Raw genomic sequence first — 5,932 nt, forward strand, 5'->3', positions numbered from 1 at the left:
TAGAAAAACCTTGTGACCTCTGTAGAGGCCATATATTTCACAAGATCTTCATGAAAATTGGTCAGAATGTTCACCTTGATGATATCTAGGAGAAGTTTGAAACTGGGTCACGTGCCTTCATAAACTAGGTCAGTAGGTCTAAAAATAGAAAAACCTTGTGACCTTTCTAGAGGCCATATATTTCACAAGATCTTCATGAAAATTGGTCAGAACGTTCACCTTGATGATATCTAGGTCAAGTTCGAAACTGGGTCATGTGCCATCAAAAACTAGGTCAGTAGGTCAAATAATAGAAAAACCTTGTGACCTCTCTAAAGGCCATATTTTTCATGGGATCTGTATGAAAGTTGGTCTGAATGTTCATCTTGATGATATCAAGGTCAAGTTTGAAACTGGGTCACGTGCGGTCAAAAACTAGGTCAGTAGGTCTAAAAATAGAAAAACCTTGTGACCTCTCTAGAGGCCATATATTTCATGAGATCTTCATAAAAATTGGTCAGAATGTTCACCTTGATGATATCTAGGGTAAGTTCGAAAGTGGGTCATGTGCCGTCAAAAACTAAGTCAGTAGGTTAAATAATAGAAAAACCTTGTGACCTCTCTAGAGGCTATATTTTTCATGGGATCTGTATGAAAGTTGGTCTGAATGTTCATCTTGATGATATCTAGGTCAAGTTCGAAAGTGGGTCAGGTGCTATCAAAAACTAGGTCAGTAGGTCAAATAATAGAAAAACCTTGTGACCTCTCTAAAGGCCATATTTTTCATGGGATCTGTATGAAAGTTGGTCTGAATGTTCATCTTGATTATATCTAGGTCAAGTTCGAAACAGGGTCATGTGCGGTCAAAAACTAGGTCAGTAGATCTAAAAATAGAAAAACCTTGTGACCTCTCTAGAGGCCATATTTGTGAATGGATCTTCATGAAAATTGGTCAGAATGTTCATCTTGATGATATCTAGGTCAAGTTCGAAAGTGGGTCACGTGCCTTCAAAAAGTAGGTCAGTATGTCTAATAATGAAAAAACGTTGTGACCTCTCTAGAGGCCATATTTTTCATGGGATCTGTATGAAAGTTGGTCTGAATGTTTATCAACTGGGTCATGCGGGAAGAGGTGAGCGATTCAGGACCATCATGGTCCTCTTGTTTAATTTTTTGTCTACAGTGTGACTCTACTAGTATGAAAGACAGACATTCTGTACCGTCTGGAGTCTAGAAAATACCCATACTGGCTTGATAAGACAAGAGGACCATGATGGTCCTGAATCGCTCACCTCTTCCCACATGACCCAGTTTTGAGTATGACGTCATTATTTGACATAGTGACCTAGTTTTTGAGCTCATGTGACCCAGTTTTGAACTTGACCTAGATATTATCAAGATAAAAATTCTGACCAATTTTCATGAAGATCCATTGAAAATTATGGTCTCTACAGAGGTCACAAGGTTTTTCTATTATTTGACCTATTGACCTAGTTTTCCAAGGTACGTGACCCTGTTTTGAACTTTATCTAGATATCATCAAGGTGAACATTCTCACTAATTTTCATGAAGATCTCATGAAAAATATGGCCTCTAGAGAGGTCACAAGGTTTTCCTATTTTTATACCTACTGGCCTAGTTTTTGACCGCACGTGACCCAGGTTCGAAACTGAACTAGATATCATCAAGGTGAACAATCAGATCAATTTTCATGAAGATCCATTGAAAAATATGGCCTCTAGAGAGGTCAAAAGGTTTTTCTATATTTAGACCTACTGACCTAGTTTTTGACCGCAGTTGACCCAGTTTCAAACTTGACCTAGATATCATCAAGATGAACATTCAGACCAACTTTCATACAGATCCCATGAAAAGTATGGCCTCTAGAGAGGTCACAACGTTTTTTTATTATTTGACCTACTGACCTAGTTTTTTAAGGGACGTGACCCAGTTTCAAACTTGACCTAGATATCATCAAGGTGAACATTCTGACCAATTTTAATGGAGATCCATTCACAAGTATGGCCTCTAGAGAGGTCACAAGGTTTTTCTATTTTTAGACCTGCTGACCTAGTTTTTGTCCGCACATGACCCTGTTTCGTACTTGACCTAGATATCATCAAGATGAACATTCAGACCAATTTTCATACAGATCCCATGAAAAATATGGCCTTTAGAGAGGTCACAAGGTTTTTCTATTATTTGACCTACTGACCTAGTTTTTGAAGGCACGTAATCCACTTTCGAACTTGACCTAGATATCATCAAGATGAACATTCAGACCAACTTTCATACAGATCCCATGAAAAATATGGCCTCTAGAGAGGTCACAAGGTTTTTCTATTATCTGACCTACTGACCTAGTTTTTGAAGGCACGTGACCCAGTTTCGAACTTGACCTAGATATCATCAATGTGAACATTCTGACCAATTTTCATGAAGATCTTGTGAAATATATGGCCTCTAGAGAGGTCACAAGGTTTTTCTATTATTTGACCTACTGACCTAGTTTTTGAAGGCACGCGACCCAGTTTCAAACTTGACCTAGATATCATCAAGGTGAACATTCTGACCAATTTTCATGAAGCTCTTGTGAAATATATGGCCTCTAGAGAGGTCACAAGGATTTTCTATTTTTAGACCTACTGACCTAGTTTTTGAAGGCACGTGACCCAGTTTCGAACTTGACCTAGATATCATTAAGATGAACATTCTGACCAACTTTCATAAAGATCCAATGAAAAATGTGACCTCTAGAGTGGTCACAAGCAAAAGTTTACGGACGGACGCACGCACGCACGGACGCACGGACGACGGACACCGCACGATCACAAAAGCTCACCTTGTCACTTTGTGACAGGTGAGCTAAAAAAACAGACAGGATTATATAGGAACCTTCAGGCTTTCTTCACACTTCTGTTTCCTTCTTACAGTCCTGTAAACTCCGAGAGTACAATATTATCAAGGTTCTTGCATAAGAAAGTTAATACTTATACAGAATCAAGGATTTCTTGTATGTCTACTTGTCAATATATACATGCAACTGAAATACCTTCAACAGTGAAGGATTCTCATTAGTTCTATTTATAGGCAATTATTTGCAGATAGGAAACTATTTTTGACATTACCATTTCTCATTTTGTCAAAAGTTCATTTTTCTTTTTTTGTTCAAATATATTTCTAAGTTCTTTTGTTCAGACTGATGTTATTTTATTATTCCAAATAGTTTTAAATATGAATATTAAATAGCTGCCAAATAGGTGAGTTTTGTTTCTCAACTATAAACGAGCTTTTCGCCTTTCTTTAAGGGAGATGGAAATTTTGATATGTTTATTAAAACAAGCACTGTGAAAGACAGTAAAGAGTAAATTGTGTTTGTTTTTATTTTATGCTATGGTAGGCATTTATCTGTAGGTGCAGACCTAATAGAATATAAACATTTTTGTATGTAAGTAAGTACTATATTGAAAATACCTATATTTCAGTTACAATACAAGTACCAAAATACACCAGTCTTCACAATTTGGATTGCGATTTTCTCAAGTTTTGGAAGCCAGCAACATTGGCAAGTGCTGCTTGGCCATTGGTCAGTTTCAAATAAAAGAAGTCCTCTGAAACTGCTAATCAGATGCTACAGTTTGGAGACTGGGCCTCTAACTCGGGGGTCCTGGTATTGCATATTTCCCTTCCTTGCTGTTAATACTTCTTGGAACTTCGGGAAAATATTTAATTCACAATGGGTATAGTTCACCGCTTTTTAAGGATAGCAGATATTAATCTAGTTTTATGACTGAAAAATTGTTGAAAAAGATGCTAACCCCCCCCCACACTATCCAAAGAAGGTAGAGCAGAATGTCTACAATTTGAGAGGTTGCCAGTTTGATTCCCAGGGACAGTTTGTTGTGTGTGATATTTTACAGAAGATTGTGTTCCCCAAGGTAAAAATGGTCCCCATATCTTATTCAAAAAGGGAAGTTGTCAGCGCTAGACCAAGTCAGTACTAGTATAGGAACCAGGAACACTGTAAGCCTGTTTCTCGTCGATTCGAGCTTTCTCATCGATTCGAGCCCTTGTGTTTTAGTAAAATTCATGCTCATGTAGCATGTTCTTCCATCAGAAACTTGTGTCATTTACATTTTAAAATGCCTTGGAAAATGTTAGTCATGAAACCACTGAAAAATTGATTAAATACCTATTTTAAATTTTTGCATCAAAAATTACTTATTTCAAAAGGAAATTACACAGTGGGTAATATTGTGAGCCCAAATTTCAAATTAAAAGCACCCTGAGCATATTTTGACTGTTGTTACGAGTGAACAAGAAGTCAATCTTGATAGAAATTTGCTTTATGGAAATAGAATATGCAAACATAAACATTTAATGACCTTCCAAACAGAGGGCTCGAATCGATGAGAAAGTTTTAAAATGATGTGGAGTTTCACCTCCTTCAGTCTCGTGCAAAAAAGTACATATAAAAGATGATAACATTGTAATTCTTATTGCCCATTGTTAAATGCAAATATTTTTGTAACAAAAAACAAAAATTATTTAATTGAACAGGTTTACAAAAATTTGCACACCTCTAAAAGATTTAAGAGGCTCGAATTAAGGAGAAAGCAGCATACTGCAGACCACAGTTACATAACTGATAAACTATTGCAAAACAGTTCAAGTCTTGCCATCCCAGTTATCTCATTATAAAGAGCATTTAACTGATAACATTAGGGTCTAGTTTAATCCCTCGGCAAGTTTGATGTTCAACAGGACAATTTGACAAAAACTCCAGTGGGAGATTAGTTTTTCGTTCTCTGATTCATTTGTGGAAGTTGTCACATAGAAAAACAAGATGGCCCTAGGTCGTTCACCCGAGTAACACACCATAACAAAGATGTTTTACCTAGTAATTTCATGGAGACAAATATTCTGACCAATTTTCATTAAGATTAGACAAAAAAAACGTGGTCTCGAGTGTAAACAAGCTTTTCCTTTGAATTGACCTGGTGACCTAGTTTTTGACCCCACATGACCCAGATTCGAACTTGACCTAGAGATCATCAAGACAAACATTCTGACAAAATTTCATAACAATTGAGTCACAACTATGGCCTCTAGAGTGTTCACTAGCTTTTCCTTTGATTCGACCGGGTGATCTAGTTTTTGACCCTATATGACCCGGGTTTGAACTTGACCTAAAGGTCATCAAGACAAACATTCTGACCAATTCTCAGGAGTTTCAAACTTAATTGTGGTCTCTAGAGTGTTAACAAGATTTTCCTTTGATCTGGCCAGGTGACCCGGTTTTTGACCCCTCATGACCGAGTTTCAAACTTGACCTAGAGATCATCAAGACAAACATTCTGACGAAGTTTCATAAAGATTTAGTCAAAACTGTGGCCTCTGAGTTTTCACAAGCTTTTCGTTTGATTTGACCGGGTGACCTAGTTTTTGACCCCACATGACCCAGATTCAAACTTGACCTAGAGAACATCAAGACAAACATTCTGACTAAGCTTCATAAAGATTGAGTCACAAAATGTGGCATCTAGAATGTTCACAAGCTTTTCCTATAATCTAACCTACTGACCTAGTTTTTGACCCCACATGACCCAGTTTCAATCTTGTCCTAGAGATCATCAAAACAAACATTCTGACCAAGTTTCATAAAGATTGTGTCACAGCAGTTTACTGTGGCCTATATATAGAGTGTCCACACGGCAAATGTTGACAGACGCCGGACAATGACTGGTCACAATACCTCACCTTGAGCACTTTGTGCTCAGGTGAGCTATAAATAGTACAGTTGAAAACTTTGCACACACATCCAGGATGTTGGAAAAATAACTTCAGGCACTAATCTGTCCCAGGGAATCAAACTTGAAATCTCATTTCATAGCTGTGTGCTTATTGCAAGGGCAGCCTCTGAAGAAATGTAAAAAAACAACAAAGAACATAA

This window comes from Mercenaria mercenaria, chromosome 12, assembly GCF_021730395.1.
Source record: "Mercenaria mercenaria strain notata chromosome 12, MADL_Memer_1, whole genome shotgun sequence".
In the NCBI taxonomy this organism is placed as follows: Eukaryota; Metazoa; Mollusca; class Bivalvia; order Venerida; family Veneridae; genus Mercenaria; species Mercenaria mercenaria.